Below are 10,058 nucleotides of genomic sequence, written 5' to 3'. Positions count from 1 at the left end.
TATTCATATTGGGTATAATACAAAAATGTGAAACCTAATTAGTTTGGACATTGATCACAATCACTGTCTTTAAAGGGTAACCAAACGGGGAAGTAGGAGGCTGACTCCACCCACAGCCGAAATGTGAAAATCCCTCAGAGGGGCGGGGCCGGAGAACATAACTGTTATCATTACTGGAGCTGCAGATCATGATGTCAGACTTCTGAAATGATGCAAGACTGAAATGGTTTGACCAATCACGAAATTCAACTGTAATATCTCGATTCAACCTGTAGGGGGCAGCACACTGTTTTTTTTTTAACTATCTTTTCAAGAATTAAACAAGTTTGTTTTAGCTTGTCAATATTTGGCAATGACCAACAAACAGCAGTTTTAAAGCCCCATTTATAGAGTTCAACAGACAAAAAAAGTGGATTTAGGGTTTGGTTACCCTTTGAAGTACCACTCCCACCATATTTTCTTCTTTTGCAAAATTGTTTCCACTAGTCTTTTAATTATGACTGTGCAGTTTTTAGCCAAAATCATAACACCTTTGTCATTTTCTTTAAGACATTTTATGGTAGTAGCTCATTAGATATACAATTGTGGGTTGTGGGCGGGACTGTTGGGTCGGAGCAACTTTGCCCCCTTCCTGTCACTGGAAACCACGTATATGTGGTCACGCGCAAGCCTGTAGCCCAAGCTAGCATCAGCGGCACAAAAATATTTGTACGTAATACTGGCTCAATCCAGCGATACAGTTTTGGGCTAGAGGCCAGATCGGACGAGGAAAATGAATCTGCTCCGGGGGGAGTGGTAAGACAGACTTTGTGACACCCAGTCAGTAGCAGTTGCATCAGTAGCCCCAGATTTTTCAAGCACCCGGTTTTCTGATCCAATGCGATTTGAATCCAGAAATATTCAGAAACGCAGTTTTAATCATAAATTATTTTAGATAGGTCCTCTATTTTGAGAAAAATGTTACAAGAACATGTTAAAAGCATAAAAAAAGACAACTTTCATTGGAGTGGGTCTTTATAAACTTAAGAGATACATTAGATGAGTCATAAAAAAATATTTGTATATGTGTGAAAAAGCTTTCGTTTAGAGGTTTAAAGATTCATTTTATCGCCAATTGGTATCATAACTTGTGGTTGCCGTTACAATTCATGGTCGATATTGGTTCATTTTGAACGATTCGGTCCGATTCACTGACTAGGAACCATTTTGGCAGAAATTTAACCAGTGTGACTCAGACATAAATACGTGGTACTCATCAGTGCAGGTGAAGTATTTCTTGGTAAATAATCAAATGTAAATCACAGGTGTCCAAACAAACATGTATTCAAGAATGAACAACCCAAACTCTATTTTCCAATATTGATTTGACAGATTTATTTCATTTGAAAAGAATTCGATAATAGTATAGGTAAATTCAATTAACAACTCACCTTAGATTAATCGATTTAGTTGGATCATGGGAACATAAATCAATAACTTCAGTTAATCATTACACCTATAGTTTATTTCCAAAGGTTCTTTACTAACATATTAAAATAGCTTTTTAAGAAACAAAAGGTTACTCCAGTCTATCATGTTTTCTTCATTCTGTGCCGTTCAAACAGGTCATAATAAGGAATTTAAATGACTTATTTTATGAAACAATTTAATGACACAAAAGGATATGTTTAAGGGAATTTATCTGTTTGTATTAAATAAATAATTTTGTGCCTGGTGGATTTTCAGAACTTTAGAGGTGGAATTAGCTGGTAGAACGTGTTTTATGTCTCATTTTGGCAAAAACAAATATAACGTATTTTGTGGAAGTTGTTTAAAAGAAAAATAATCTCTATAAAATTTTCTGGAACCTACAATCTTATTGTCATTCAAAAAATATGCTGTGTAATAACATTTGCAATTTTGTTTTTCCCGTTCTCAAGAATCTCCATTTTTCTTTATTCAAACCACTTTTCAGTTGTTAATTACCATCAAATCTCTTTGGAGCTGTGGTGCAGTGTGCAAAGAAGATAAATTGGACATGACTCACTGGTGCAGTAAGAGAGAAGTAACTGCCCCCTGCTCTGTCTGCATCAGCACCCATCAGCAGACAGCGATTGAACATGCTAGTTTGACGTTGTGTTAGGTATCCTGCATAAAAGCAGAGACAGAAAATGGGATGCATGTAATATATGTCCCTTTGTGCAGTATCATTCTAGTCTAAAGATTTTATTTTAGATGAGTAATAACTTATTATTTTACCTAAACATTGGTACAATATGTTTTTATAAACCTACTTGACTTATAGCTAATTTAAGTGTAATAATAAAACATGTTTTTATAACAATTATAAAACTGAAATGTCACAAGTAAACTTTATACTTTTTTGGACTTATTCTGACAAAGAAAATTACTGTCTTTAATAGAACTTCATTAAAAAATGTCTTTAGATTTTCTTTCCTGGAAACAATTTGTAAAATACATTCATTGTTCTTAAATGCTGAAGTTTGTTCCAGTGCAATAGCATAAAACTAAAACAAGTTTTTCAAACAAATGTAGAATAAAAAGGTTTCCCTTACAGTTTTCCAAGCAGATTATGAGTCATATGCTTTTCTGAATATCTCTTAAAATGTTGCTCATGGATAATAACCGCAAACTTCAAATTATAAATTGCTGTTGATCACATTACACTCTGATGATACCTTTCTGAAACAAACACTAGTTTCACATTTCCCTATGTAAAATTATAAGATTGAAAAATAATCTTGTTATTTTCAAATGTTGGATTACTCTTTATCTCCATAAAAACAAAAAATCTTATACTAGTTCCTATTCAAAGGAATTGGAGTGAAGCAGAGAGAACTGTCACTGGTAATTTTGTGTCTTATTTTGAAGTTTGGGCACTTATGGATTTAAGCAACATGGTACATTTATATATTTTTTTGAAGCAGTTCTTTTTAAAAAGTTTATATTTTTATCAATGACAAAAATGTATTATTGCACTTGAATGCACCAGAACAAAAAAGCTAATAAGCCATGACATGCTGGTAATGAGCCAGTTTACTGATAAGAAGCACACGCATAATTACTACCCTGATCATGGCTGTAGAATCAATAAATGTCTTTTTCAAATGTAATACCTAAAATGGAGAACTAAAGAAGCGTGCACCGTTGTTTTTATAAGCTGTAACTGAATTAGCTTTATGCTACAGCAGTCATATTACCGCTTTTTGTATAGAGTTTGAACATCTATCTTCCACAACAAAGAGTGCCATTTGTCTCTGGTCGTTACAATGTTATAATAGTCGCATTCAACAATGTAACAGAACATACATTTTCCCTTCAGTGATAACAGAGTATACAATATCATGTCTGATTTTGCATGATTGCTTTTTGAGTGTATGGACTCCAAGATTGACACTTTAGATATTCATCCTCTCCACAAAACGCTTTTTGCTTTACCTGCAATATGATTTTTTTCAGAAGCGTAATCACATGTTAGAAGATTGCCTTCTTTTATCCAGAAGCAAAAAAAAGGGATAAATATGTGCTGGTGGGAGAAATGCTTCAGATGCCAGTTTCATCTCAGGGGCTATTTTGTCACATGCTCGGTTTCATTGTGTCGGGCATCTGATCGAAGCATTGTTGAAGATTGTGATTCTCTTTTTTTGAGAGCTGACATCGCTCATAATCTGTTTTCAGAATGAGGGGTGTGACCTACAGTCAGTACAGAAAGGAGACCTGAGTTTTGCTAGCTGTTAGCTGCTCTTTCAGCCTCACATGCAGCTTGTAAAAAACGCTGGCTAAAAATATCACTGGAGTAAGATAAGTTATCTGTTCTCTGATAACTAGTCAAACACCACATCAAATATTAACCAACTTTGCCCATGAGGTCTCAGCACTTGTGCTGTTAATGATTATAAAAATCTTTTTCACTAAAGTGTAGCTTGTCTTAGAAAACCCACATTTATTTCGGTTTTTGATATACAATATTACATCATGAGATTGTCCTCTAACTGATAAATTATTGCTTAACTGAACATCACATAACATCCATCCATCCATCTTCTTGACCGCTGCTTCCCTTTCGGGGTCGCGGGGGTGCCGGAGCCTATCCCGGCTACTGAAGGGCGAAGGCGGGGTACACCCCGGACAGGTCGCCAGTCTGTCGCAGGGCCGCAATCACTCACACATCCACTCTCACATCCACACCTAGGGGCAATTCAGAGTCGCCAATTAACCTATGAAGCATGTTTTTGGACAGTGGGAGGAAGCCGGAGTCCCCGGTGAAAACCCACGCATGCACGGGGAGAACATGCAAACTCCACACAGAAAGGTCCCAGCCGGGATTCGAACCGGGGCCTTCTCGCTGTGAGGCGAGAGCGCTAACCACTTGCGCCACCGTGCAGCCCAACATCACATAACACTAGAATAAAAATACAAACTTCATTTTTTAAGTTAATTCAGTTTTTCCATCAATGTAATTCCAACTGATTCTGAAATGAAGAATTTGTAACAAACTTAATTGTGATCGCTAATGGGTTCATTTTGCGGTGAAATTCAGTCAAAAAAATGCAGACAACACCACCAGATAAATATTGAAATGATATTGAAATGACAAGAGATGAGACGATTCAGTCAAGCCACGATTTGATTCACAGTTTTAAAGTCACGATTTCAATTTTTTTTCCAAATTTTTTTTCAACACAATGAATTAAAGGTACTTTAAGGCCAAGTATGTTTTCTTTTTGCCTCTTACATCAAACTGTGTTTTCCTACTAACAGAAAATGATTCAATACAAATAAACAATCATACAGAATACTGAAATGATCACAAATCCACGTACGACGGACTGCTCTGCACCCACGCAAGCTCAACACAACCCCCCCAGCCGCTGAGCCGGACTCGCCCGCAATGAGCGCAAATGACCGTTCACCGCAGCTTGCAGGGAGCGCAAAAAGAATTAAAATAGAACACGGATCCTGGGCCGGGAAGGAGTCAGAAGGGAAACAGTCGCGAAGCTGCGTCGTCACTCATGACCGTTGTCACGGTAGATTGGTCAAAGAAGCATGAAAATATAATGTTTCAGGGTGAGGAACAAATTTCAGGTTTGCTCGAATTTCTGTTAATAGTTGTGATCCCAACATCGAGAATTCTTGGAGGGGCTGACTTAAGTGTGAAACTTTAAAATCCGAAGGAGCTGCAAGAATTTCCCAGGAGGGCAGCACAATGCACACACAGGCGTGCGCACTCACAGCGAGCCTGCATGAAGAAATGTGATCTACTCTGCATTTTTCATACATTTAGGCACAGTCTGACAGTTTTTTTGCAATTTTACAAGCCGGAGTCTGCTGTGCACAAGCGGAGGGGGAGGGCACTCGCAAAGCTAGCTGATCACCGCTAGCTCAAGCGGCTAGCTTTGTGGATAAAGTGCTTGTGTTATTCTGGGGTTGGAGCAGATTCTTCCTCGTTTTTGTGGGTATGGGAGGGGTTTGTTATTAGAGGATTACTCAGAAATGTGTAAATGGATCAAAATACCACTTTGGGGTTGTTTAAAGTGAGGAATGAACAGTATAATACAATTAAAAGTTCAAAAAGTAGATTTTTAATGGTGTGGCCCCTTAAAGATTATTAGTTGTTGAACATTTATTGCAGTTACAGACATGGCTATATAGGTATTTAGAAAAAAAAATAGTTATTGCTATTAAGAGAGTTTTTGACAAAAATAATTAATTTAAGCATTCAGTCAGTCATTCTTTAACCACATAACTTGTGAGGGTGATGAGCACAAAAATATTTGTCAAAAGTCCATTTACAGCCTTTGTCTGCACAATTTGCTATGTTAAAGTAAGTAATGGACCTCTAAAGTTATTTGGAAACCAGAAGAAAGCATGCAGTACAAAACCTCTTTTGGAGCATGTGAAAAGCCACAGCAACATGGACATAAAATAAACCCCAGCAGTGCTGTTTATGAAGCATGCCATTTTCCTTGTTGTCTGTGTCAAAATTCCCAAGAAATCACATGGGGTTAAGGTCCTACAAAGTGAGCCGGAGAATTTGTTATTGGGTCATTACTACTGGAAAACCCCATCCTCCTGGAGCTAATGCACTTCTGTCGATTCACACAGATTCATCCCCTCCTGAGCTCTGGCTGCACTAAGCTAATACTCTCTGAGGCGTTAACATTAAGCTGAGCTACAATGTCTGTTGGAGTGGTGACAGAAAAGGAGGTTCACCATCCAGGCCACTGTTTAGAGTCAGCTCACTATCAGCCTTTAAGAGAGAGAGAAAAAAGAATGGGTTAGGGGGGTGTGCATGTGAGGGGGTGCAAAACAGAATATGCATGCATAAAATTCAACACATTTGTTTCCATGGCAACCATTCAGCATGTCATTCACTTGTCAAGCCGCATCAGGGCCGATGGGGCCCATTGTCTGTGAGCTGGTGAGCATGGCCGCCTGGATCAGACCTGTCCCCCCACCCCACCCCTCCATTCCTCCCCCTGACCAACATCCAGGTCATTTACCACGCTTTTATTTCTCCTTAATTCCAATTCAGCGCCCTCTTTTCCCCCTCACAAATCACAGTATAGAAGCATAGCTTTTATGATTCCCATGAATGGGAGGGGGTTGTTGTGTTGTAAGGGAGAGTTTTGGGGGCCGCTAGTCTCCCACTAACACCTCAAAGATTTCTCTGCTTTAGTTTCTAGATTTACTGGGCGGTGGAGGCAGAGTGGACCCCCAACGTCTATGACTGGCTGTCAGCATCAGTTTAACGCTCACAATGGGAGAGAAGGCCATTTGACTTCTATAATCTTTCTGAACATGCTCTGCTGGATTGACACTGCTATGGTATTTCCCCTGTGAACCGCACAGAGGCATGTGGATGTCGACTGGTACAGAAGGTTGTTTTACATAGCTTTAAAACCCACAAGTGTCGTTGATCAAAATACACTTAAAACTCTCCTAAATAACAGGGAGGAAGCCCTGCTCTCCTTAGTAGATGCTCTCAAGCAGCTCTTTATTGATTGATTATTTAAACATGTGTGAAGAAGACTGCCATTCCACTTCTGCTCGTGCAGAGAGCAAATAGTGAGTTGATGAGCCGCTGGTCGTTCTCCTGAGGGCTGTTAGTAAGCTGTAGTGTTTGGTCAAGCAGCCATCACTCAGCACGAAAGCATAGCTTCTCCAATCACCTGTCACAGCTCGATCAATAAACATCAATGGCTACAGTGCATAGATCTGACCTGCTCTCAGACCTGCACCTCGGCTGTATATATATATATAGTTATATATGTTATAACTTGTTTAATTTATTTTCAACAATTACTTTTATTTGTTAGGCTATACGTTGCTAATGTTTAATTTATTTTCAACAATTACCTCATATTTTGGACTATAAGTAGCTACGAAGTGCAAGTCACAGCAACCAAATATGCATAATAAAGAAAATATTATATGAAACTACAGTCACATATCCCAAAATGCCCCAACAAAGCAACTTAAATTCAAGTTTTTCAGCAAATTTGGTTGGTGGCCGCTGAGGTTTTAAGAAAAAGTTCAAGTTAAATGGCAACCAGACCACTTTTTTACATCAGTCAGTTGCCGCCGGGTATATTTGGAGATCACGCATTGACAGTCCAGTCACAGGCGGGTGGCGGGAAGGCAGTAGAGCGATCATTTCCTGATAGGAGGGTCTCCAAGGTCCCCCAAATCCTCTGGTGATTGGCTGATTTCAGACTGCCGCCCCACTGCCACTGTGCTGCCGCCCCACTGCCACTGCCAGACTTATTAGAAATCATCAAGAATATGAAGAAGACAGAACATTATACTTTCTTGGGAGACATGTTGTCTACAAATGTGTAAATTTGCAAATTGACAAGATTATAATGTGTGCTCAAAATCTGAGGTGCGAATGACCATTGTGTACAGAAGGTATCGGACGACTGGTGGCACTTGATTGACATTTACACACTGTCCAATCAGAGCTGCTGCCAGCCAGTGATCCAGCTGGCTCCGCCCTGTTGCCGCTCAGCTCTCGCCCAGTTTTGTAATGGAATCATCCCCGATGCCGGACGACCGGATGAAATCGTGGAGCTTCAGCCGATGCCTCTCCATTTACCATTGGCATAAATCTGACTGAGTATAAATCACACTTTTTGGGAGAAACTTTTACATTTAACAAAATATGGGAACAAAAATGGACATTTCATCTTGAAAGGCAAATCGTAATAGTTGAATAGCTAAAGAAAGAACACAATGATGCCTATTTAGCTCAATAAAACAATGGAGGAATCTAATGGTATATTAGTGCAACATGCAATTATTCAGACAACCATAGCATAAAGAATATGTTAACAAGTCAACTATTTATAACGATAATAATTCCACCACAGGAGTAAGTGGCACTTCTTTAAGTGTGTTGCACCTACGGCCAAACTTGGCAAAAAAAAAAATGCATCTTAGTCCAAAAAACATAGTAGTTAAGCTAAACTTTTCAAGTGTTGTAATGGGACATATCTAATGAAACATATTTTAGATTTTTAAAGACATCTTTTTATATATTTTTTGATAGCATTTTCATTTTGAGGGTGAAATGATTGAGAGCAGCGAATAAAGGCTCAGCATTTGCAGATGGTTTGTAGATTTGCTTCTGCTAAAACAAAAATGGTGAAAGGGGGTGTTTCTTCAAAATGGAGGATTGATTTTTTTTTTTTTTTTTTTTTAAAGAGGGGTGTTAAGGTTACCCAGGGTTGGGCTTCCTAATAACATCTCTGAGTTAAAAGTCTGAGTGTGGGATTGATGCCTAAATAGACGTGGGGCGTCCTCCTGCCCCTGCTTGCAGTCAGTATCAGGGTTAATGAGGCATTAATCGGAGGTGTGGGATGTTGCTCTTTAGAAAAGCACAAGGTCAGCAAAGCACAATGAAGATGACAACAAAGACTGGGTTGCCAGTGACAGAAGTGAGTGTTTCTCTGAACTGTATGCTCAGCAATCGCTTCAAAAGGACGGTGTCAGAATGTTCACCAAAATTCAATGGGGACAAAATGAAAGGGCTTTTGAGCACTTTGTTTGTAGTTGGGTTTTTTAACCACCAGAAGGGTGATTGACCCTTTATTATACTCCCTCATACACACACAACCCTTAAAAATAAAAACCACTTTAAACTAAGTCGTGCCTTTTATCAATTAAAGTGCCTGTCTGTTAGTTACAGGCACACATGCTTCAAAACAAACTTTAATGGATCTGTGAATTCATTCCACTTGAGATTTCAAGAGTCTGTAGATTTTTCAATGAATTAAACTTATGTAAGTAAACAATAAAAGAAGACATTTTTTTCATAGTATGAATGTTATAAGTGACAATTAAGTTGTTGCAGCGTCACTGCATTTATTTTTTCACTTTATTATTAAGACAGCAAATTAGTTTCAGGCATAAAAATGTTATTTAAAAAGTAAATATATTTTTGAGGAATCTCAAGAAGCATATGGCTCTTGTTAATTACAAACAGATTACCAAATGAGTTTTTCATGAGATATGTGGTGTTTGGGTGTGGTATTTGTGAAGGGAAACAGTATGTCGTAAATTGTAATCAGCTATCTACTTTATATCTATCATGCCAAGTGTGCGATACCACTCATTGTGTGAAGCTGCAACACATTCCAAAGTCGTCACATACTGACGTATGGGTAATGACCCCCCGTTTTGACGTTTCAGGTGTCCCCAAAACGTCTGGCTATTCCCATTAAATCAGGGGTCCTGGCGTTTTGTCTGGACGTGGTACTGGACACGGAGCGGTCCTTGTGATGTGGCCCGAACCGGTACCCTAATGCTGCATTCACACCAGACATGGTAAGAAATTTGCATCTGCCACCTCTCTTTTGACCGCGGAGCTACTGCCAAAGTTGTTCTGGAATAATTCGTTGCCATATCATGGAAAACAAAGATGAAATGAAGTGAGTAGCCCAGGTTTATATGTTTTGAAGAGTTCTACAGAAGGTGCTGGCAAGCATATCGCCGGGTCTAGGTTCACCGGATCATTCAGTCTCTCTCAGTGTTTTTTTTTTTTTTTTTTTACGGCG

This window comes from Oryzias melastigma, linkage group LG3 (genome assembly GCF_002922805.2).
Source record: "Oryzias melastigma strain HK-1 linkage group LG3, ASM292280v2, whole genome shotgun sequence".
NCBI lineage: Eukaryota > Metazoa > Chordata > Actinopteri > Beloniformes > Adrianichthyidae > Oryzias > Oryzias melastigma.
The sequence above is the reverse complement of the archived record's forward strand: the minus strand, read 5'-3'. Positions refer to the sequence as shown.